At 47.0% G+C, this 25,966-nt stretch overlaps 1 protein-coding gene across 1 annotated transcript in view; it reads left to right on the plus strand.

Annotated features, from left to right (window-relative positions):
* Positions 1 to 25,966, plus strand: part of LOC138453255 (uncharacterized) — a 452,395-nt gene that overhangs the window by 127,425 nt on the left and 299,004 nt on the right. The gene's annotated exons all lie outside the window — the stretch shown is intronic.

Below are 25,966 nucleotides of genomic sequence, written 5' to 3' on the forward strand. Positions count from 1 at the left end.
GAAATTTGCCACCAGAGGTCCCTGGTACTGTGGATCCTCCAAGGAAGGCTAAAGCCAAGTTTGTGAGGCCTGTTCAGGATTTCAGACACACTAGACGGGAGTTGTTTCTTCCTCTGGATGATATCTATGAGGATGAAGAGAGGTCAGATTTGGAGTTTGACCGCGTTGAGCCGGTTGTGGCTACTGTGTTTTCCGGGGACAGTCAGTTGGAAGAGTTACGTCAATCACTACATGATGCCAGTGGCTCGATCTGCTGAGGTGGAGTTTGGCAGGCCTGAGCCTGGGCCTCATGCGGAGTCCTCTTAGGAGACTGATGGATACGGTTACTGAGTATCCTGGTTGGTCTAGTCCTCTGGATGCGTTTGTTCAGGATGACTTGGCTGATATTTTGGATCAAGGTCCATCCACTGACTCTGTGTTGCCTTTTCATTTGACTTTGCGAAAAAGGGTGGCGGCTGCTTGGCAGTCTCTTCCAGCGGTTAACAAGTCATTAACTAAAAAATACCACCCTTCCAGTAGCTCTAGGCAGGCGGCGTACCCTACCATCCCTCCTGATGGGGACGACAAGCGCTTCAATGGTTGGGCACGCAAGGTGTTTTGTGCGGGGAGTATAGTGCTGAAGTCCTCCAACTCCACTTGTGCCTTGGCAAGATTTTCACTCTGTGGAATTGCGTCTCTCTATGGGTTCCTTGCTCTCATGCAGGATGGCAAGGAAGCCATGTGTGAATGAATCCCTTCAGTCTGGGTTGGACACGGCCGACCGTGTTGGCTGGTCCATGGCTGCGAGCACTGTTATACGCAGGTTTGCGTGGCTGCGGAATTGGGGTTTTGCTCCGGATGTACAGGCCCATCTTCTGAACATGCCTTTTGATGGCTCATTTGTTTAACAGCAAGGCTGACGAGAGCCTTGAGAGGTTGCAGACCTCCAAAGCTGCTGCTAAATCTTTGAGTGCAGCAGTGCATCAACCTATGCCATTTCGTCCTAGGGAATAACAATGGAGGGGAGGTTCCTTTGGTTCCTTTCGTTACTACTACTTTTGGTTGGACGCAAGGAGCCGCCAATCAAAGAGGTCAACGTAAAAGTACCTGTGGTGGTTGGGGAAATGCAGGTGCCAAAGCTGCTCAAGCAGCAGCATCTTTGCCTTCAGGCGCTGCAACAGCTGCTCCAAAATAATTGAGGCCATGTTCCCTTCTTTGCCGGTTGGGGGCAGACTGTCTCAGCATCGCGAAGAATGACAAGCTATTACTTCGGATGCGTGTGTTCTAGAGATAATAGCCCACGGCTGCTGCCTTTCCTTCCTAAAGCGGCTTCATGACAATCCACTGGGGAGTCTCTTTGAATCTTTCGGAACCGCTCCTTGTGCAGGAAATCTTAACCCTGCTGGTGAAAGGCGCTATAGAACTAGTGCCTGTAGTGGAGAGGAACAAGGGATAGTATTACACATTTTTTGATTCCAAAGAAAGACTGGGTACTGAGACCCATCTTGGACTTGCGTTGGTTGAACAAGTTCCTCGGGAAGGACCAGTTCAGCATGGTCACTCTCTCGGGTCCTTCAGGCCCTTCGACTTGAAGATTGGTTGGTGTTTCTGGACCTACAAGTTGCTTACTTTCATCTGCCGATTCATCCAAAGCAGAGTTCCTGAGGTTTGTGGCTGGCAGCTCACACTTTCAGTTTTCGGTCCTGCCATTCGGATTGACCTCCGCCCGAGGGTCTTCACCAAGCTAATGGTGGAGGCGTCAGCGTATCTCGAGCGGTGAGGGGCGGGTTTCACGTCTACACCTACCCGGACAACTGGCTGAGCAAGCTCTGGATCATCGGTCTCACCTGCCGCTCCCTCCACAAGCTGGGCTTCAAGTCTCATCTGACGCCTCCAGTACATCGGGGCTGTGTTGGACACACCTTCGGAGGTGAACACTTTCCCAAGGACGAGGGCTCATCACATTGTACAGATGGTGGACAAATTTCAATATGCCCAGAGTCTTCTGGCTTTCGTGTTCTTAAGGTTGCTCGGCCTCATGGCATCCTGCATTTTTCTGGTGCCAGAGGCCAGACTGTGGATGAGATCCCTGCAATGGATCCTCAAGATGTGGTGGTCCCAATTCTCAGGCAAGATGTCGGAGCCCGTTCACGTTCCACTCTCGGTCTCGCAGGGTCTTCTGTGGTGGGCCAGCAAAGGGAATCTGAAGGGGCAGCCTTTTTGGCAACCTTGGCCGGAGGTGACGGACGCTTCCCTTACAGGATGGGGAGCTCATTCCGACTATCTGACTTCCAGTGGTTGTTTGTCAGAGTCCAAACTCCACATCAACCTGTTGGAGCTGAGACCCATCAGGCTGGCCCTGAAGGTTTTTCTGCCGTCTGTGCGTGGGAAGTGTCATGATAATGACAGACAACAGTGGCCATGCATTAACTCAATAAAAAGGGCGTAGGGTCATGCCCGCTGTGCAGAGGCAATGCAGCTCTGGTTCTGGGCAATCCAGCAAGGAATTTCAGTGTCAGCAGTTCATCTGGCCGGAAAGGAGAATGCAGTGGCGGACACTCTGAGCAGGCAGAGCACGATCTCTCACGAGTGGGAGCTGGCTCAGGAAGTCCTTTTTGGAGATATTGACCCTTTAGGGAGCCCCGCAAGTGGATCTGTTTGTGACCAGTACCAACTGGAAGTGCCAGAGATCCTGCTCAAGGGACTTTCCTCCGAGAGGAGCTCTTGGAGATGCGTTTGTTGTGGATTGGTCAGTCCCACTCTGTACGAGTTTCCTCTGGTGCTTGGCCTTCAAGTGCTAAGGAGGTTGCAGAGGTTCGGATCGTCATTGCTCCGGGTTGGGCCAGGAGAGCATGGTACCCGGACCTTCTAGAGATGTCAATCTGTCATCCACGCCGGCTTCCCTACCGAGAGGATCTTATTGCGAGGGGATTTGGTGGAGGGGGAAGGGATGATGATGATGATGAGGAGGAGGAGGAGGAGGAGGAGGAGGAGGTGGTGGTGTGGGGGCGTGTCAGGGTTCTCAATCCAGAGGTCAAGACTGTCAACCTTAACGCTTGGTTTCTGAAAGGTTGAGATATAGGGATTGGGACCTCCTGGATGCCGTGATGGTGGTGTTGCTTTTGGCCAGGCGGCCAGCAACCAAGTCCCTGTACCGTTGCTGTACGTTTTGCGGCTGGTGCATTGGACGTGTCAATCTTTCAGTGTTGCATTCCCATGGTTCTCTTTTTTGCTTTCTTCGGCCCACAGGGGTCTTCAAGTAGGTACCATTAAAGGTTACCTGGCTACCTGGCGGCGCTGTCTATCTTCAAGTGCTCGTCTGAAGAATGTTCTTTATTTTACAGAGCCCTTTAAGAAATCAAAAGGAATCTTAATGTGTTCGCACAGTCCCTGTTTCAGGTGTCGGCATGGGATCTGAATTTGGTCTTGAAATTCCTGATGGGTGCTCCATTTGAACCTCTGCACTCTGGTCCTTTGAGACTGTTGTCTTTCTAGATGATTTTCTTGGTTGCGGTTACATCCGCTCGCAGGAATTGCAGGCCCTTTTCATCTAAGCCACCCTTTACTGTGTGCCACAAGGGTAGGGTTGTACTGAGGGTATGTCCATCCTTTCTACCTAAGGTAGTGTCTGAATTTCATTTAAGCCAGAAAGTTGTACTTCCTGCTTTCTATCCTCCTCATCCTGGTAAGGAAGAGGAGCGACTCCATAGGTTGAACCCTTGGAGAGCTCGGAGCTTTTATATTTCTAGGATGTCCAGGGTCAGAGTGGAGAATCAACTTTCTGGGGTATGCTGCACACAGATTGGGCCAGGCTGTTAGCAAACAGACCTTGTCCAGGTGGATTATCCTCCCCATTACTAAATGTTAGATTGGCGGGCAAGGACCCTCATGAGGGTTTGCGAGATCCCTCCACTGGGGGGCTGGCTACTTCCACAGCCCTGCAGCGGGGAGTTCCTATTAGGAATATTGGTGACGCAGCTACATGGGCTTCTATCCACACCTTTGTCAAACATTACTCTCTGGATACGCGCCATGGTCAAGATATGGCCTTTGGTAAAGCGGTTCTTTTATTCTGACATCTGATTGTGTATTCTAAATTCTTCACCCTCCTCCATTTTCTGGTACTGCTTTGGGAGTCTGTCAAAGATGTGGAATACGATGGAGGACACAATCCATTCGAAGAACAAGTTACTTATCAACTGGTAACGTTCTTTCGACTGGATGTTCCTCCCAACGTATTCCAAATCGCCCTCCCGGCCTGCCCCTCTGGAGAATTTTCTGTTATTGCAGCTTTCATTCCGTCAAGGCTATGTGCAGTCAAGCAGGCATGGTGTACGAGCAGGTCACACGTTATGGAGGAAAAAACAAACTGAGGCTATGGGCGCCGTGTGTCCTATTTATAACATCCGGTGACGTCACCCTTGACGGAGGCCTTTGAGGGACATGGACTCGACGCCATCAACGCAGGACACCCTCTGCCGAAAAATGTCCAAAGTAGCACAGCTGTGGACATTACATGTCAAAGATGTGGAATACGTTGGAGGAACATCCAGTCGAAATGACGTCACCAGTTGGTAAGTAACTTGTTCTTCTGTGCCAGCCTTAAATTTCGGTGCGCATTCACAAATGACTCTGGACTCTTCATTTCTGGCCTTCATGGGCTAGATTTCACCCCACAGGAAGTAGAGTTGCCAAATCTGTTGGGGGGGCAATGGGTAATTGCTGAGGTAAGTTGCTGTCCTGTAGATCTCCCACACAGCCTGGGTCCAAACATTCTAAGTTTAGCACAAGAGGCTCAATGCTCCCTGGGAACCCTGGGTTTGTTTGGAAAGTGGAGGTGCTCTGTGTCTAGTACCAGAAACACCTGCTCCGTGTCAATATCCAAGAGTGTATACTTAAATGTAGTCTTTATCTTCATCGGTTTGTGTCCATTACGTGGTGCTGATGGGTAACACTATGCCTGCTGCACCCTTTACATAGGGAGAAAGACACGCCTTGGTTGTGACAGACTATGACCACCACAGTAACAGGAATACAAAAGTTTACATAATCCAGCAGCATGCTCTGAGCTCTATAGCAGCATTTTATCCGTTTGCTATCCTGAAACCAAAAATTCAAATGCTCTCCTTCAGTCAACCCGCAGTGTTACATATCCTGCGAACACCAACACGATTACAAAGAAAATGACCACATGACACCGTTCCTTTATTGCATGAACAGAAGGCTTTCACGCCTATGTCACTTTAACGTCTCCGGATAGGTGACGCGTCAGGGATATGACACTGGGCCTAAAGGAGCAGATTTCATAACAGTTGGCATTGCCCAATCCTAACCCCAAAAGGACAATGGGTGTGGGAGTGGTGGGGAAGAGAGGGGTTGAGGAATGTGTTGGGGGAAGGGTCACATCCAGACTGTGCAGTTGAGGGGAATCCTTTACTGACGCTAGGCCAGTGAGGACCAAAATGTAAACATCTAAGCAGGTTATTTTGATGCTATTGTGCACATCTGCTGTAGGTGCTATTACTAACATGATGTGCTATAACCTCAACGATGAGCAACCTGCTTTGCTGGGTGGTGCTGTAACTTAATGTTACGTACAAAGCTTAATGGTGAGCATCTCGCCCATGAAGCAAGATGGCCAGCTCTTCTGAGCCACGTATGTAAATTATTTGTTTTATTTTTAACATCCAATTGTTGGAGGGTCAGAACAAGAGTAGACTCTGCATTGATCTCGACCGCGTCCACCATGATCTCCTGCACTTCAATGATTATGGAATCTTTGACAAGCTTTGAAATGTCATCTCAATCCAAGCATGATGCATGCCATAACTGTGGCTTGGCAGTTTAATGTGTACAAAGAACCCTAAAGTTATGTTGTGCACATAACCTCCACTCCAGCATAGATGGAAGGCGTGTGCCAACAAAGCTTTAGTATATAATCTGCTCAGTACAGTGACTAATCTCACTGAGGCATCAAGGAGCTAAAGTAATGGATACAGAGGCTCCACCCAGTACCTGCAGAAACCCCTTTCCCCTCATGACCCTTATACTCCAGTTTACTTTATGGCCAAAATCCAACCAGATTCTCAATTTCCCTGTAACTCAGTCGGAAGGGAGTGCCACAACACAGCAACCTGCACAGCAAACTAGTGATCTCCCTGTTTCACCCATCTAAAAGTGGGCACAAACAAAGATTGGAGGAGGCTGAATTTATCACCTGAGGACATAACGACAGTTTCATAAAAGTAGCAGTTCGATCATAGAAGGTTCGATGCACCATACAGTGTTTTAAGTTGTATTTGTTTCTCCACCACACGCCAATGATGTGCTTGTAACACCATGCTATATGCTCTGTCCTGTTTTCAAAAACATCCTTGTGGCTGCTTTATGTATAGTTTACATACAGCATTCTTTGGTAACCTAAGGTACTGCATTGCAAATATCAAGGCTACTGGCTATGAAAGCATTCAGAATTTGGATTATATGAGCAAAAGCAAAAATAATCCAAAAGGCATTTAGAGTCTGCAAATGAAACTACTGGGAACTTGAGACATTTGGCTCGCCAGGGAAAGGGGCGTGAAGCCACACTCCAAACCTATTCTTGTTGTGAAAGTCCCAATGGAAGGAGACCACAACGGAGGCATCCATCTTAATGCCTCGCCTCCCCCAGAATTATCTGGTCAGTGACCTGCCACATGGGCTGAGCATATCAGCATTTCTGTCTTCTAGATGTGATATTTGAGCTTATTTTGGCACGTCCAAGCATTTACCTGCTCCAGACACAATCTCAACCCATCACCCAACAGATCATTATCTCTTCTGATTTTGAAAAATCTGCTTATTGTCTGCATAGATGGAGAAGTGGACACATGTAGACCTCTGAGCCAAAAGGTGCCCTACACAGATTAAAAATGGGGCTCGAAGATTCCTGGGGGACACCACAAGAGACTGATTGTGTACCTGATTCAATACCACCACTCGTGATCTGTCTGATTTTAAAAATGAAGCCAGCCAAAGGAGGACTCCATCACTCACCTGATAGCTACTCAGTCTGGACAAGAGAATAGTATGATAGATTATATCAAAGGCTGCGGAGTTCCAATACAATTGATATCCCCCACCTCCATGGTGTAATACCCATCTTGTCATCCACTGCTGCCACTACTATAGTCTGTGCTATAACCTACTCTACCTGCCTGAGCGGTATCCAACCATCCATGTGCCTCTGTAGTTGCACTGCAGCTAGGTACTCAACTGACTCAGGGAAGTAATGATAGGCCTATAATTCAGGATGGATCAAAAGTAGATTTCTTCATTTTAAGATCCCTTTGTTAGCTGCTGGGTTATATGCTTCCAACTGGTCAGCTTGGGGTATTTGATGGGTTTCACTGGCAGTGATGTGGGACCCCCAGAAGCTGACAAATCTGCCAATTCTGTCTTATGGATGTCCTGCTAGTCTCAGTATAATGCTGCATTTCACTGACACTAGCAGGCTCTCTGCAGGTGCCATTCTTAATTTTGTGTTGGTGATTCTGGTCGGCTGTTGGTTCCTTGTTACTGGATCACCTGACTGGTCTCTTCTTTGGCATGGCTGTGCTCATATGTGCATTTTATTTAACTGTTCTTCAGTGGGGGGGTTCACTTGCTTGATTCGAAGATGCTCTAGGTAGTTATGTTAGGTTGCCTTATACTGCACACTTACCATTGGCATGGTCTCCGATGCTCATGTGGTTCTATAAGAGTAGGTTGGTGTGGGATGAGGGAGTAGGATAGAGGCTGTGCTTTTTTTGTTAGTGTTTGTAGAGCCAGGAATAACTGGTGTCTGTGTGGGTCGGCTTTCTAGGTGTTTGGGTTGTGCACATGGAGTTTGTGTCCAGCAGGGCAATGTCCAAGGACTGGGATGCTGGTTTGCGGTATGTTTCTATGATGAATGGGTGATTGTTTGGTGAGACTGATCTGCAAGATCGTGTGAGGTATGCTCGAGAGGAACGAGTAAGCTTATTGGTTGGTACGGTGGGTTGTTTGTTTTTTTGTTACAGGGATCACATTGTCATTGGGTTATCTTGGGTCTGTGGTGATATTGCTGGCATCGCCTGTGTTTTATTCTAATCTTTGCGATCACCAGGTTTTCTGTCATTTTATGAAGGTGAGGTGGTCTGTCGTGCTCATTTCCTTTGGGATTGAGTTCCATATATTGGTAGTTGGACATCAGAATGTGGTTCCTATGAATTTCCTTTTTTTGTTTTGATTTCGAGGCTGTCGCTTGATTGTGGGTCTTTTCCCAGTTGGTAGCTTTTGTTGGGCTGGAGGAACCCTGCTACTTGTCCATTCAGATCTGTGGGTGATGGCAGACTGCTTTGAAATGTGTGTCCCCTCTCTGGGGGTGAGGTCGTCACTTCTGTTTTGGCTGCGTGTAGCTTGAGGTGGTTTGTCATCCAGCTGCATGTCGGTGAGACAATTGAGGGTATTGTTTGGGTCTTGGGTTGTGGCTATCTTGACAAGTTTGGTATCATCGGCATATTTGTAGGCTATCAGTCCATGGTCTCGAATGATTTTCATTAAGTGGACATGCAGATGTTGAAGAGGAGTGGAGAGATGCCGGACCCTTTTGGTACACCACAGGATGTTTGGTATTTGAGGTAAATGGTGGTAGATAAGGTCTCAGTAGCCATGTCTTTTACACTGCATGCCTCAGTTTTTTTTGTCTTATCTGTCGATTGTGACTGTTATCCAGTAGTTTGAGAGCAGATAGTGTGCTGTTGTCTGCATTTAGTCTTCCCATATAGATGGAAGTGCTGATTCCGTTCCTCTCGTGTTCTGAAGTTGACTTGGAAGTGGGAAGGGTAGATGTAGATCTGTAATTGGTGGGGTCTTCGTTGCTTCTGGTTTCACTTTTTAGGAGTGGCTTGATGTATACTGATTTGAAGGTTTTTGGTGCTATCCAGTATTTAAGGATGGATTCATCAGTAGCCCGGAAGAAAGATGCTGGGGTGCTGTGGTTGAGGATTTCATTGTAGATGACTGGGTGGTATGCGTCGCTGGGTGATCCGGCGAAGTTGGTTTTGGAGAGGATTTAATCTATCCGTTCAAATCGGTCGAGTGCTGCTGCGGTTGGTGGCATGCTGGTGGTTCATGGTTCCATAGTTGTACTTGTGTTTATTTGTGTGGCTTTCTTCAATGGTGTTTTTGTGGTTCCGTAGTAGTGATTGCGATTGAATGACACCTTTGTTGCAGGAGGTAGGAATTTTGTGTTTTGATTTTGGAGTTTTTTTGGATCTGTTGCCGATTTGGATTCTTGTGGTGCGTTTTATTTTCCTTTTGAGGACTTCTGCTTTGTATATTCAGAATCAGTATTTTATTTTGTTTGAATGTAATGGTTACTCAATTTTTTCCTAGTTTGCGGTTCACCTTGCTGCTAGTTTTTAAAAAGATATTTATTTTTTGCATATGGCTCTGAAAGGTTTTGCTGGTGTTCGTTGGTCTAGGGCCTCAGTGATCCAGGCGTCTTTGCCGCTGAGTCGAAGGTCCTTCTGTTTAGCTTGGCAGCGTTTGCTTGAGTTGCAGCAATTCTGTTAAGGATTGCAGATCATGACTCTTCCAGTTTCTTTTGTTAGTAGCGTGCAGTATTTGCAGGTAGGGAGGTTGACGGAGAATGGCATCAGGTGGTGATCACTCATATCATTGACACCGGTTGGGCAGCTGTAGAAAGTGTCTCTGCAGAAGATTGCGTCCAAGGTGTGTCCAGCATTATGGGTGGATCCATTAACCATTTAATTGAAGTGTTTCCATAAGGGTGCTGAGTGAGTTTGCTGTAGTTTTGTTCTCTTTTGAACCAGATGTTAAAATTTCCCGGGACAATGAAGTTCTCATGATCGGTGGAGAGGTTGGCAATGGAGTCAGTGAGTTTCATTGCAGATTTCAGGTTGTAGGATGGGGGTCTGTGTATCAAAAGGAACACTATACTATCTTGAGAGATTTGTAGTCTGTATTGATGGGAGGGGAGTTGTGTGGCGCAGATGTCTTTGTGCGCCATTGCGATTCTGCTGCTTCTTTGGTTTTCTTTCTTGGGGTGTTAGTTTGAAATGGTCTGGTATGGCTGTGTGGGTGATTTTCTTGTAGTTGTCCGATAGCCATGTTTCTGTGTAGAGTGCTTCAGTTGACTCCCACTTAGGGCATACATTTGTTTCGCCATGGATCTTATGTTGAAGTGAGCTGCGTTGCAGCATGTCCTTTTTCCTTGTACATTATTGCTTATCCTTTCATGAGTCCCTGCCAGGGTGGCATCTGTTGGGTTTTAGTTTCCTGGGATTCTCTCTTGGGTGAGACTGTTGCTGAGATTGTGGTTTGGTGCTCTGTCACTTAATTGAGTTCAATTGGGCTGAATGAAAGGTTTCTTAGTTCTGGCTGATGGTGGTTGGTTGTACATGAGGGCTTTCTTTTCTTCAACCTTTTGGAATCCATAACCATCCACACCCCCTGCAAAAACAGTTTGCCCTGATCCATATGATCCTTATTGGGGGAAGGAGGATATTTTTTCCAAGTTGTTGTTTGTGTTTTGAGATTTTCAGTTTGGCGCCCTGTTGGGGTCCAGGTTTGTTTGGGTTCTTGCTTGTGGGTTATTTGTTGGTGGTTTGCTTTCTGTTGAATTGGAGTCATCTGAGAGGTAGTGTGAAATATGGTCAGTGTTGCTCTTATCTTAGTCTGTATCCTTGGTTTGTTTAGTGTTGTCCCTACAGAGTTTCTGGGTGTTGTGAATTCTGGTGGTTAATTTCCATTCTGTTAGGGTGCGGTTTCTTTCCTGTGTTTTTGTTTGTCTTGTATGACTGTAGGCGATATCCTCCATTTCAGGTTTGGGTTTAGGTGTTCTAGTGTATTTCCAAGGGCAGGTGCCCTTTTGGGTCGGTTCCCGGTTCCCCTTTAAGTTGGAGTGTTCCGATGTGCAGTGTTGTCTGCTTTGCACTGATTGTTGTGCCTCACATTAAGGTTTGGTTTGGATGTAAATGTGAATATTTGTATGCGGATGGGTCTGTCTTGTGGGGCCCTGGTTTTCCCATCACTGGGGTTTAGTTCTCCTGCTGGGTGGATGGCTTGGTTTGGGTTGTTCTCCAGTCTGTTTGGTATTTCCTTATGCGATCTTGTATGGGCTTTCCTTATGGGATCCTGTATGGTATCACCTCTGTGGTGGCATGGTTCTTTCTGAGGTGGTATTGTCTTATAGCCTCCTGGGGCTTGGCCTCCTTGGGGTTCTGGGGTTTTAATGTTGGCCTCTTCAGTGATGGTTTCAATCTCGGTCTTTGTTTCTCGCACAGCAAGGATTTAGGTAAGCGTTGCACTTCCTACCTTTGGTGTGTGACATGGTTTAAGGAGACTGCAATCGCAGTGTCTGGCTTTGGGGTGCATAGATGTTTGAAGGGGGTCATGATAATGTGTACCTGGGCTCTATTTGGTTTCTGACCTGACTTGAGTGTCATGAAGTGGTGGTAATTGCAATGTCTGGGAATTGGAGCGCTGCGAGGTTGGGCTGAGGCAATCACTGGGGGTAGTTTCAGAGAAGCAAGCGTCTGAGTGCAGCAAGATTTGAACTGTGGCTAGAATTCATACTTTTTGTGCAGCAGGACTTGGGACAGCGGGCGGAATTGGCAGTAGCATAGCCTCAGCGTGCTTTCTGGTTTGGGGTGATCGCAAAGCAACTTCTGAACATGGCAGGATTTAGATAGTGGCAGCCCTCCTATGTGACAGCAATATCCAGGCCTCTGAAGAGAGTAGGATTTAACAGTGGCAGGAATCAGAGCGGCTAAACCTCAGAGCAGGAAGATTTAAGCAGTGCGGGTGTCTGCAGCAGCTAGTGCTGTGAACTTTAATAGTGGCACCCCTTAAATGAGGTGGAATCGAATAGTAGCTAAACTTCTATGCACTGCAAGATTGGAACAGGTCACGATCTGTAATTTCTGAATGCAGCAAGGTTAAAACAATGCAGGAAACAGCACAGTAGCAGAACCCCTGAGCTCAGCAAGGTTTAAGCAGTGGCAGGAATCTGTATCAGCTAAACCCAAAGTGCAACAAGGCCTAAAGCGATCTCCATGTTTTACTTCTGATCACAGCAAGATTTAAATAATGGCAGGAATCGGCACAGTAGGAAAACTTTGCCGGCAGTGAGATTCAAGCAGCAATCCACCAACAGCAGCAAAACCTCTAAGAGCAAGATTTAAACAAATGGCAGGAATCCAAATGGTATCACAACCCCCTGAGTGCGCAGCAAGGTTCAAAAAGTGGTAGGGATTAAGTGACCGGACCTCCTGAGGGTAACAAGATTTTTAGACAGTGGCAGGAATGAACAGCAGCTAAGCCTTTAAACGCAGTAAGTTTAGGCAGAGGCTGTTCTCCTATGTAGCGCAGTCACAGTAGCTAAGGTTCTGGGCGCAGCAAGATTTAAGCATTGCAGGAATAAATCAACAGTACCAAACCAGTCGTCGCGTTTAGATTTAAACAATGGCTGGAATCAACATAGTAGTAAAACCTTCCCGTGCAGCAGAATTTAAACAATTGCAGGAGTCAACAAGCAGTGATAATACCTCCCGAGTGCAGCAAGATTTGAAAGAATGGCAAGAATCCACCAACAGTACCTACTACCAAACGCAGCAAGGTTTAAACAGTAGCAGAGTTGGCACAGTAGTGAAACCTGTGTGCAGCAAGAGTCAGTGGCTGCAATTTACTGAGTGGCAAACCCCTGAGCGCAGCAGGGTCTTAGACGGCAGCAGGAATTGGCAGTAGCCCAGCCTCGCCGTGCAACAAAGTTTGGCATAATCACAATGGTGAACTTGGGAGCGTAGCAAGGTTCAAACAATTGCAGGAGTGAACACAGTAGTAAAACCTTTGAGCGGTGCAAGATTTTAACACTTGCAGGAATCCACTTACCGTAGTGGAGCCTTGAGCATAGCAAGGTTCAAACAATAGCAGTGTCCAGTGGTAGTAATGTGATAGTGGAGGGCTTCAGGGGCCCAGTGATGGCTCAGCTCCCAACTCTTACCGCATACCTTTTTATAGATGTAAGATGCGCAAACAGGCAGTGTGAGCTGCCCTTTGCCTTCGCTGGCTGTCCTCGGGAGGTTCCTGAAATGCAAGTGTTCTGCTCACGTGGGTGTTGCTAATCTGCCCAGGTCTGGGCATGTGGGAGGGTGGAGAGGCAGGACAGGGGTTCCTGGGCAAGAATTCCAAAATAAACTAATGGATGAGTGCAGGGCTTGGGGAAACAATGCAAAGTAGGCGGAGGGACAGCACTCACTGGAAGGTGTTGCATGGTCTTGGGCACACAAAGGCCTTACCAGCTAAAGGCATGGAGAGTGGTCTCCAAGATCAGAACCTGTGTTGTTCACGTGGTAGTGCTGCAGACCAATCCACGCAGGTCGGGGTGGTTGGGCAGAGTGTAGGGACAGGGGTTCCTGGATAAAACATCAACAAACTGTTACGGTATTCTCTACCTTGGAATGGTGGTCTACTGTCTGTACGAGTATGGACATGCCATTTGTTGGCAATTATAGTTTCATTTGGAGTCGCAACCTCTGCACTGGTTATACTGGTGTTTTACTGCTTGGTATGCGTTTTCCATGACTATTGGGTGTCCCCTGACTGGGAACAGAAATTTGCACTGAGTTTCCTGTGGCATGCATCCTCTCCTGAGTGGATGGGCAGGAGGGTTATCTACCCAGATGGTTGTCTGACATGGGATGCAGATTCCCACGATTTCCTCCACTGATATTGCAGCATCAAACCTTTACTTTGAGCTTTGGTCCTGACCAGTCAGGCTATTTCCTTTTGGTCCTTCACGGGGAGTTAGTACAGGCCACTTGGAGCCATCTCAGAATGGCCATTCTTATGGCACTGACAATAGGCATGCCTTAGATTGGCCATTGCTCACATAGTGGGCTTGGCAACAAGACGTTTTGACCTCCACTGTCTGATGCCAAGTAACTCCATATTCTTGACTGCATGAAGAATCTTACAATAATCTGCTTTGGGTTTTTCATGCTGTGCACCTTGGGAAATTTCGTTTGTCACAATGCAGAGTGGTGCCTTAGTATCTTGGCTTCTTTGCAGTTAGAAAAATGTACATTCTCCAGATCAAAGATGTAACAAATATCCATGTCTCTACTATGGCTGATGACCGGGATATCACACAATGAAAGATTGGAACTTGTGGCTTGTAATGGGTCTCTTTAAACCTTGGTTCCAATGTTTTGAGATGGAAATAATGCCCTCCTAGTACTATGGATTCCTTCTCAATAGGAGTACCTGGCGTGAGTTTGTAACTGACATTTTCCATGGTTTTTTGGTGGCCACCCCAATACTGCACGGGCTGGCATGCCAGGATTGTCCTTGACCATGTAGTCCATGGTGGTGCCAACCACAAGGCATCCCTTGATCTTGTTCACTCCAGTTCCACTCGACACCTCTTGGTGATGTCACAGAGGGAGTGTAGCCTGCTTGCTTTGGGATGATCTCCCAAAGTAGTTGGCTATACCCTGAAAGCAGCCCACATCTAGGACAGATTACAGAAGTGGAGGTTCCTTGATCTCACATTCCTAGACCAGCTTGTATAAGGCCAAGTAGTCCTTGCAAAGAAAGGCATCACTACCGACTGAAGGACTGGTCTAACTTGCAGTTTTGGCGGGTGCTGTCCCTCTGTGGATGAAGCAGGATGTTCATTATTGACGATTGCAAGGCCACCTAGTGTGGTGTATTGTCTTGGTAAACTTCAGCAGCAGAGATGTTAAAATGTGGGCATTTGTATCCTCCAAGCCTCATGCATGTCTCAAAGGCTGCAGTCCCTAGCTCGCTTCCAATTGGTTGTAATCTTTCACCAGATACAGTTTTTGACTGCACTGGTAAGGTTGATAGATCATGTCTTTCTATGCACGCATCCTGGTTCCATAGATGCAAACACAAAGGTGGGCCTTTCTTGGTGGTTTGCATGCCTCAGTGACTGATGTATAGCCACTCCTAGGTCAGCAATTTCTTGCTGTATCTTTACCTGCTTTTGGAATGGTACTTAATTTGCATCACAGCCCGCACTGTATGGTTTTGCTCTTGCGAAGATTGACTTCTGTACAGCGTATCCCATGTTTTTCATCCAAAACCAAGCTGTTACATGTTAACCTGATTAGGCTAAATACATCTTCTATTTAGCTAAGCAGTTTCTGATCATTGCCACTAAAGCTTCCTGTTCAGGGCTAATGGTTTAAAGTAGGTCTACTCATTATCTGGCAGAATGCTGATGGGAGAATTGAAGGCTGGCATTTGTACAGTTTTAATGAGGTTTCAGCATTTGGGAGGAGTGTGGAGTCCTGTGAAGTGGTTGCTCACAAAATGGAACAAATCTGTTTGGATAAGTGGTCCTTTTGTTTTGTGGCCTTCAATTTCCATTGCCATTTGAAATGGCTGTCCTTTGAGATGTTCCCTTCAAGCTTTTCCTGCAGATCTAACTCTGGTCAAGTGGTTGCACTAGTGATCATTCTCACAAGACGCATCATCCAGTGCAGTATATGCATGCCATATCTGCAGGCCTGAGGACTCTGGTCATGTGACTCAATTGCCACTTTCTAGGGTTGGGTATATGGTGGCCTTCAACTGGGTTTAGATTGGGCTGCTCTTCCCATGTCCGAGCCATTGCATTCTTCATGGTAGTCTCTAGTGTCTGCAAACTCATTGCATGCTATTTCTAGGCTAGTCTTAGAAATTCAGTTCTGTGATGGTTTGGTGCGTCAGTCTCAACTCTCTTAATAGGATGAATTGAGAAGAAATGTAATGGCTTACGTGACTTCACCCGATGACCCTTGCATGAAAACGGATTACTTATCTGATGTCTGCAGAGGCTGTGCCATATGAATTGGCCTGTGGTTGTAATTGTGCAGTGAGCTGGGCTGTCTTTGTACCAGTGCTCGGATATCTAGGGAGACAGGAATAGTTTGCTTGTTCTCCAATCAGATGTAGCAGCATGAACCCTTACCACACAAGTCCATTTCCCCAGTGACTTGATGGAGCCCCTGGGTCCAGTGTGTGGTCAATCAACATGCACTGCTGCTGATTTTAAAATGGTGGTAGTTTGGGCTGCTGGATCCTGAACGGGTATTGTCAGTTAGAGCAGGACGTCCATGAGAGCAGGACCGAAAGGGCTCAGGCTGCAGTAGCAAATGGGATGCTACGCGCCTCTGAGGAGTCGCCTGAATAGTTTTAAGACTTGTATGACAACTGGAGCAGACCTAGGCATCGGGGGGGGGGGGGGGAGACCCAAGACCGGCTGTAGATGAATCCATCACAAACTATGCAATGCTGTGTCAGTAGAACACCCACTCCGGCATAGAAGGAAGTATTACTGTTGTGCCCATTACACGGCCTTGAATGTTCATTTTATTAAATGCCTGTAAATTGCTGCACTCAAATTTAATTGGGGCATGCTAATTTAAAATGTCACATCCCTTCAAGAATAGACATCCCTGCAGAACTTTCTTTTTAGTATTTACAGGTTTAACTAGGAACTGTCTAATCCCACGATTCCAGGCAATAAACATTCAGTTTCTAAAAAATTCTAAATGTATTAAAAAAATAAAGTAAACTTCAACTAAGGTGGTTTCCAGTTTTACTAAGGGATCAATGTTCGATGTAATCTTGCTACTGGTTTAGACGCAAGCATTCATTTCCAGTCTTAAAAATATGTATTATATGCTGAACAGATATTGGGCAAAAAGGTGTGCTTCTATCTATACAACACAATTGACTTCCCTCTACCATTGACCTGCCAAGTTTGGAGAAGAATCGGAGTATGGGGTGTAAGTTACAGTGCTTCTTACCTGCCCCTAAATGCTGTTTAAAAGTTTTCCTAACTTGTACCAAACATTTAATAATGCATTACTGCTTTTTGGCCAGCTCATTTATTTGCTGATCTAAAATAAAATTCAAAAGCCCTTGCTTTTCCTCGGTATAAAGTATGGTATAAGAAATTACTAGACCAATATTTAAAAATGGACAGCCATTCTGTTTGGCTCCCATGTATGTGTGGGGGTTGTGAATGCATTTGTTATGTTGCAGTTTATTGAAATGTAGACCATGGCCATCTTAATGACTCGCACAGGTTTGAATTCGGAAGAAAACACTGAGTGTGCTCTTCTCTGAACAAATATGTGCATCTTTTTTAATGTTTGTGCTGCTTTCAAAGTTCATGTGTAGATGTCTTTCAATGTATGTGTGCAGCTTTAAATGCATGTGTGCACTACTTTCAGGCTATTCTGATTTCTTTAGCTCTAGTTTGGATGGCTGATGCGGTCTTGTCCAGGAAAAATGTAAAATGTTAAAACATCCTTTGTTTCATTGTGCATATTTCTTTGTGTATTGCAAGATAAGGGACTGCAAGGGCTTAACACTTTGCAATGTTTTCTGAATACTGTGCTAATTTTGTTTTTCATAAACCTACTAATTATGACTAGACTCACCCTGCATTGCAAAATGTTGCATGATTTCACATTAGGCTGTAGTGTCACAAATACACTGACCTGTGTGGCTGTGTGCACAGTCAACGATTATCTTTTAATGGTCAATGTTTTGCATCAAAATCCTGGCCATTTTAAATTGTGCCTCTCATTGGGTTTTAATGAAATTCTCACTTGGTACTCCATTTAAATGGGAGACACAGGGCACCATGTTTAAGACAACCTGTATCTATCACTTTAGCATTCGCTTTACATCAACACTCTGGGCAATTTAGACTTGTATTGGATTTATTGGGTGATGTCTTTTTAAAGGTGGCTTCTTGTTTTTGGAAAGTCGGTGGGACCCCCACCGCCTTCAGCATTTACTGCCTCAAAGTGCCTAGATCCCAGTTTTGAATATGGGCTGCTTGTCTCCAAGGACTTTTCTCCCCAGCCTACTTGCAAACCAGTCTCCAAATGGCTTCAGCTTTCCCCAGCCATCTCTAGTTGTATCCTGAAAATCTTGAGTTCACTTTCCCATATTGGTCAATCCTATTCTTTGTGCATGCAATTATTTATATTCGTCGACTCCTCCAAGCTTTTGACAGATGTGGCTTTGACTACTCAACCTATGGGGAACCAGTGGTCATGGGATGAATATCCGTTTCTAAACCATCAATCTGCCCCACACTTCTAGTAGTACACCATAAGGTATCCAAACAGATTGAAAACACAACCAGATTTATTAACCTTTGGTAACGTCGACAGAACGTCAGGCTCCTCTCCAAAAGGTTGTGAATCATTGGTTAATTGCAACAGTGAATGCAATTACACATTGATAAAGGACTGTCCAGTCAAGGTTTTATAAGAATATCTACTTTATTATCAACATAGTTCTAGCACATTACGAACTACAACCAACCCTGTAAAGGAATGCAGAGGTCCATTTCAAAGAAAGAAAATGCATGCTCTGGATACTGACAGGAGGGTAATCTGTATAGTAAATCGCAATAGTTCAAGGATGCTTGGTTTCATCACAAAGGGAGCAATAGGTTGTAAAATGTCACTAGGGGCCTTCAGCGAAGGACCAGGGTGATGGAACCATAATGCACCTGGTGCTGTAGGAGTCAGTTTCAGGATGCTTTGCAGCTTCTGCGACATTCAAGACTGGAGACAGCCATGGGTATCGGGCGGCAGGGAGTTAAGTGAGAAAAGCTGGATGGAGCTGCAGGCTGGCCTACACGGCAGCTCGGGGTCGGGAATCGGTGTCCGAGCTGGTCGGCAGTTCTGAAGCACTGGTCACAGCATCTCGGATGGCTTTAGCGACTGGCATAAGTCAGCGGTGCAGTCGGTTGCAGCTTGACTGGCTCAAATGTCCTTTAAGGCATATGCCGGTTGATGCGCTCCTCCTAGCTTCTTCACTGGGCATGTCATCCTTTAAGGTGGACGGCCCAAAGCTGAGGAGAGCTGCAGGCATCTGCCTTGTCCTTGATTTGGTTCAGAGACTCACTTCCCACCTAGGAAGCTTGTTGCAGAGATTAGCTAGACACGCTGTGTGCTAGCTGGGGACTGGCCCTGGGGCTGATGGAGGGTCTTTGATTCGGTATCTCCCTCTGTTCCTTGGGAGAAATTTAGGGCGGGGATCTTGCATCCCTCTTGGAGGTCCTGCCCATCCTTCACTGGCGGAAGATGCAAGGCAGACTGTACCTTTAACCAGGATCCAAGTATGAGTGCTTTCTTCTGCTTCTAGTGAAGCTTAATATCTCCCAAAGAGGGGCTCAGCCCTCTTTTGAAGCCAAATGGACCACAGGGATTGGTTTAGTCTATGCTACCTTAATTGAGCAATATTAAGTCCCCACCAACAATCTCCTTTGTGTGAGCTCTTTACAGCAGAAAAGGTAAAGGTGGAGAACATTTAATCTTCCTGTTGTGGATCAACTGGTCCCTCTGGTTAATGGGTCTCTGTGCGCTTCCTGTAAAGTGGCAGATCTCCCTTGAAGCTGCAATGAGACCAGACTTTCTGGCTCTGTCAATCCACATACTCCTAATTTCTGAATGGGGTCTCCCTGCGGGGATGACTACTGTAAGACACAACATTTCACTGTCAATTGATACTGTGGGTGAGGATTGGCATCAGGTTGACGGTGCATATGAAAGGGTGTTGGGGGTTTCAGGTCTCCTTTGTTAGCCTATGCAGCCAGACCCCATGTGGTCCCGTTTCATTTAAACTGATTAGTATGTGAATGCTGCCACCAGTTAGAGGGCTCCACAAAAGGACAGGGCAGATCCATGGAACCTTGGTTAATTAGGCTGGCCATGGCAGGGGGAAGGTTTGGCCCTCACCTTCTGACATGACGGGATTTAAACTTGGCTGTCATATAACCACTAAATATGACTGGTTCTATAGGCTGTGTCCTCCCAGAGTAAATGCATCTGTCGTGCAGTGAGCATAGGAAATGTGTGCAGATTAGCCCCACACTTTCCAGATGTTGACCTACCATTCAATTTCATCTAAAGAAAGTTAAACGAGTGCACACCCTCCATGCAGATGGCCGAATTCCTGAGTGGATTCCCCAGTCCCATGATCTACAAAGAAAGGGGTAATCTCATTCCTGGTGTAAAAATGCAAATTTTGTTTTTGGGGTGTATCTTTGGATATAAATGAGTGATTACAAAAATCAATATCTGATGCTGTAGACCAGCGTGCAGCATTGAATGTGATACTGGTCTGTGTGATATTTTCCTAAATATTTCCATAAAGCCCCACAAGGATTTTGTGATGACCTATTTCTACCTACAATCTGCAACACATTTCCGAGTCCCTCACAGAGATTCGATTTTTCAAATTATTAAAGTTTCGATTAAAAAGGCACACAAGACTTTCATTGTAAGTAAAGAGCATGCTGACTTAGGCCACAAGATGGTACTGATACCTGCCCAGGATATTTGCTTTCTTGATGGGGAAAACGTGTCAATGCAAGGTTTCTTTTGCTTGTGCACTGAATCGGATTACCGTCCAGTGGTTCTAGCCAATGAATTGTGTAGTAGTCTGATATATATTTGGCAGGACTCTGAAGTTTATCCTTTTAGCAGCATCTAGCAATGCTTTTGAGGTGTTCATTGCTTGAACATAATTTAAAAGTTCAGTGTGTCGTGTTTCGAGGTGCATGCCTAACCTGTGGCTTGGCCTTAGAAAGCTCAATTTTCAAACAGTTTAAAGTTACCCCAAGCAAGAACAGCAATATGTCTGCCAGATCCATTGATTCAAAGTGAAGTGCATGCAATGCAGAATAAAAAGGGTCCTTGAATGAGTTCTCAACGGGGCCTATTTACATTATTTTAGCTGGATCAAGCACAAGTTACATTTTCATTGAAAACATGGCAGGCTTGCCAAATAGAAGTACATTCCATTGAGGTCTCAAAACTCTGAACTTATGTCCTTGGGCCTACTAGATACCCTGGGATGTGGGTTACACTAAGGATCTGGGCCTCGTTTTTTTGTTTTTTTTTAACATGCAGTGTTCCCACTTTTTCTACGTGTTGAGATACAGAGTCAATAGTTAAGAAATGTGCAGTTTACATTTGTCTTAAAGTAAACAATCGGACATTTCGGCACTCGTACAGTGAATTTCATATATATTCTAAACCAGTCTGTAAATTCAATTAAAAAGGGCTTGGAAATGGTTGCAACCTGAAATTCACTTTTCTGAGACCTCCTTTTTTTTCCTTAAAGCACCACATTGAGAACGTAGCATGTGGGAGCACTTGAATCTACAGCCAGCACACTACTCTGCTATATGATGCTGTGCAATCCAAAAGGAGGAATAACTTGTGAGTGGTGCCTCGTCCATAAAGTCTTTTCTCAATTCACTTTTTATTTCGGCTGCATTTTGCCCAACATCTCCCTCTGACTTCCTGACAAAAGGTTGGTTTCCTTTATCACTGGACAAACACTTTTGTGGTACACCCCATTTGCGCAGCCGCTTCAGCGACGGCCGTTTTGGCATGCAACTTTGGCCCGCAGAGTCCCTTCTGGCACGGCAAAAGTGGTGCTGAAAACCATTCAGCACGAGCTGTTTGGCGCAAGGGTCGTTTGGACGCAGCTGATGTTGCAGCCTATGTGCATATCGCCCTTGTGCCAAATGAGTCCTTGGGGGAGGAGAAGGGGCGGCCCTAACCCCTGTCAGGAATTCATGTAAAATGAGCGTGCAAAGCAGACGCCCAAGTTTATTATATGCATTTTTATTCTTGCATGTAGGGCCCAGGCAAATAGATTTTGGGAGCGGTTTGACAACAATGAAAGACAGTTCAGTAATAACTTGTCCTGAGCTCGAGGTCTTATTTTTTTTTTTTTGGGGTTGGGGGGTTTATATCACATTGTATTCATTTTATAATAGTCTTACAACATACAACTTCCCCACCACCCCAACCATACTAGGTCCATCGTGCCAATTCATAGTTGTCCTTGTAACTGTATAGTCAAGTGCTACATTCCCCAATGCACTCCCAATCACCCCTTGCTTCGTGGCAGTGGTTTTCGGTTCGCACCTATTCACACTTTCCCCAGATCTTGGTAGCCTTTGTCTGGCATCCTCATGCAGTATATATTCTATGTGCCTTCGTGGCACATATGTCCATTTCGGTGGCCCGTTGAGCCAGGGTCTAACTTTCCGGGGCTCCCCATTTCTGTGCAGTGTCTCGCTTAATCAAACCCATTGCTGTGGATAGGAAGATAACCTCCCATTTGTTTGAATTGTTTTCCTGGGAACCCTAGTAACTATCGCAGGTTCTAATGCCACTGTGTGACCCAGGATCCTTGTCAGTGATTGACAGCATTGCGTCCAGAAGGTTTTAATCCTGGAGCATTCCCAGAGAAGATGGATGAAGGTGCCCTCCTCCCCACGGCATCTCAAACAGTTGGGATCAGTAGCCCGCCACCCCCCCCCCCCTCCAAACAGGGCCATGCGGGGGATAGTAGACCCGGTGTAGTATTTTTTGCTGTACCAGTTGGATTTTTGGCATCTACGGCGATTTCATGCGGGTGCATCAGGACTTGGATCCAGTTCTATGGTGCCAACATCCCTTTCCCACTTGGTTCCAAGGCTAGCCAGCTCGGGGAGTGGCGTATGCGTTAATGGCTTTATATAAAATAGACGTAACTTGAGTGGGAATGTGTTGTGAAAGTAGATTGCGTTCCAGGGGTGTCCAGTCTGGTGCGTCCGTGAGTGCCTGCCTGTGCCCACTGAGGGCTTGTGTCAATTGCACATAGTGATATTGCTCAATCTCAGGAATTCCAAATGTTTGTTGCAGTATCTCGAACGGGAGGGTGGAACCATCGGTCATGACATCACCTACTGTGGTTATCCCGGCCTCCAACCACTGAGCCCATACAGCCAGTTTGCGCACATCAGTGAGCATATATTTGTGCCACAGTGGTTGTACTAGTTATCCTGTTCCCCCAGCCTATGTGGGTATGTGCCTGCCTCCAGGTGACTGCTATGTGTGCTACCATTGTTTATGGAGGGTCTGTACAGTATAGCGAGTGGTGGATGTCCTGGGTAGTGGGTAGTGCCATGCATGGTTCTTCCCAGGGCTTCACAGTGCCAAGGGCGAGTGCACAGGTTTGTTTCGTTTGGGAGGAGATGGCAAGGGAGAGACCCCCGAGTGTTAGTAATTTGCTGGATAGTCTGCTGTGCCACACCATCCAAGGCGCATACAGTGGCTGCCCTGGGTGGTGGTCTGCCGATACTGGGCCGTTCCTTGTTGCGACAGCTGCTGGAAACAACGTCCTGATCCACGCCCCGCTGTCACTGCAAGCGGCCATCTTGGGGCAGCCTGATTTACACCGCGCCCGCAGCGTTTGCTTCAACTGTGCTCTGGCAAGGAGACGAGTTTTGAGGTCGGGACACTTGGAGTCGGCAGCCCAGGACCTCAGCTCACATAAATTTGTTTGGAAAGTTTGTTTCTCTCGCTGAAAGCGGGATGTTTAACAGAATAACGGCCACGGTCGTGGGAGCCCTCAAGGACCCGCATCTTCCTCGCTTGCTTGTTGGCCATGCCCCTCCGAGCTCGAAGTCATTTTAACCTCCTAGCAACAAGTTCAACGTAGGCTTGTTTTTTTCTTTCTGCAGAAATAAGGTCGACAAACCACTACCGCATATTGGCAGTCAACACCTTAATGTACTAGTCTGTTCAACTGGCAGTCTTTGAGATAAATGTGATGGTGTGTGTCAGGGCCCCAAGGGTTCTGTTGCCGCCTCCGCCGATGCGGGCGATCTCACAGCGCAGCGCGGGGGCAGCCGCGCGTAACAAACCACGCGACTCGGATGCATAAACCCGGACTGACTCTACCTCAGTCCGGTGGTTCCTTTATTTTCTCTTTCCCCTGGTGTCACGTGCTTGCGCACGCAGGATCACGTGACACCACATTCCTCCCCAACTTGGAGATATTTATGCATTACACTTAATAACATGGTAATTAACACGGGATCTTGTATACAGTTCTGACTGGCAGAGTAGCATGCGACTTAACTGTCTCTGCTGTCCTTCTCGGGGCTCATCTTGGTTTGGGCGTTGGCCTGTAGATTCCGTCTACTATGTATCCTTGGAGGCGACATGACGGTTTGGGCTTTTCTCTCAGGCGATAGTGGGTGTTCCTTTCTGTAGGCCTGTCTTTCCCCGTGATCTCTGCTTCGGTTTCCCTGTTGGGCGAGTGTGATCCGCCTGCGTTTCTTGGCGTGGCTAGACTCTCCGTTGGAGCTGGTCCTTGAGGAGTCTGCGGTGTCCTTCTGCCGTCTTCCCTTGGGGGTGTTGACGGTTCTTCCCACATCTCCGGAGGTACTTTTCTGAAGTGTGATATGTTGCGTGTCACGGTTTCTCTCTCCCGGGTGGCGGTGATCATGCTGTGGTTGGTTGTGCTGACTGTCCACGGTCGTGTTTCAAAGTTTAGGGACGACATCTTGGGCGGTGCCCGGTTCTTGACAATGACAGTGTCCCCTGGGATTAGTTCTCGGTGGCTGGCTCGCCTGGCGATGCTCTCCTGTTCGTTTCTCCTTAGTCGCCTGGCGTCTATCGCGGGGATGTCAGGTTCTGGGGCTGTCCAGTGGGGGTGTATGGGGAGTTCTGCTTGTATAGGTACCCCGAACATGAGGGCGGCGGGGCTGATCCCGGTGGCTGAGTGCGGGGTCTGTCTGTGTGTCCTCAGAAACCGGTATACGGCCGTCAGCCACGAGTGTCTTTGTTCTTTAGCGATTCTGATGACCTTGTTAAGTGATCCCATGAATCTTTCTGCGTCTCCATTTGCTTGGGGCCATCTCGGGGTGATTCGCTGGTGTTTGACTTTCACTTCCTTGAAGTAGTCGCGTAGTTCTTGACTGGTGAAAGAGGGCCCGTTGTCGCTCTTCACTTTCCTCGGGATTCCGTGGGTGGCGAATATCTTCTCCAATGTGAGGATGGTGGTTGCGGCGTTGGTCGAGGTTACATGTTCGACTTCTGGATACCTACTAAACTCGTCGATGACTACGAGTAGATACCCTTCTCCCGCGATGGTGCAGTGGTCCATGCTGACCGCGTCCCAGCGTGTGCAGCTCCTTGGGGTACTGCTGATTGATTCGGGGTGTTCGGGCCTCCTGGATGCTTGGCAAGCCGCGCAGGATTCGACTAGCTCTATTACTCTTTGCTGCATGTTCGGCATCCACATCCTGGACTTGAGGTAGGCCGTGGACTTTACAATTCCTTGGTGTCCGCTGTGTGCTAATCTGAGAGCCCTTTCCTCTAGGGACTCAGGCAGGATAATGCGGTGTCCTTTCAGCAGCACTCCTTCGGGAGCTATTGAGAGTTCGTGTCTGATCCCAAACAGTGCTCTGAGCTTGGTTTGGGCTGGTGTTGTGCGGTGGGCAATGGACGTAAGATGAGTTTTCCAATTGCCAGACTGGATGGCTGCCGCCGTGTGTTGTAAGATGGTATCTTCTTCTGTCTCCTGTACGACTTTTTGTAGAGTCAGTGCTCTCGGTCTTGCGCAGGCAACTATCTGACAGACATGCTCATTGGTCTCTTTCGCGTGGTGCTGCTCACTGTCGGTAGCGGGTCTTGGGTGACGAGACAGGTAATCTGCTGGGTTGTCCGATCCTGGGCGGTACTCCACCTCAATGTTGTACGGTTGTAGCTGCAGCATCCATTTTTCTATGCGTGCAGGTGGGTGGGGGGCTGAGCCTCGGAAGATCGGGATTAGTGGTTTGTGGTCTGTAAAAACTTTAGCTTGCTTCCCTAGCAGGTAGACCTTGAAGTGTCGGCATCCCCACAAAATGGCCAATGCTTCCTTTTCAATGTGCGCATAGTTTTGTTCGGGTTTTGTGAGAGCTCTGCTGGCAAATGCGATGGGGAATACTCAGCCCTCATTGTCAGTTTGGGTTAACACTGCTCCTAGGCCACAAGGGCTGGCGTCCACGAGAAGCTCGGTCTGTTTTCTTATGTCGAAGAATGCCATGGTGGTGGAGGTAGATGGAGTGTCCTTGATTTGTTGGAACGCT

Source organism: Ambystoma mexicanum, chromosome 4p (genome assembly GCF_040938575.1).
Source record: "Ambystoma mexicanum isolate Mex_15411 chromosome 4p, UKY_AmexF1_1, whole genome shotgun sequence".
Classification (NCBI taxonomy): domain Eukaryota; kingdom Metazoa; phylum Chordata; class Amphibia; order Caudata; family Ambystomatidae; genus Ambystoma; species Ambystoma mexicanum.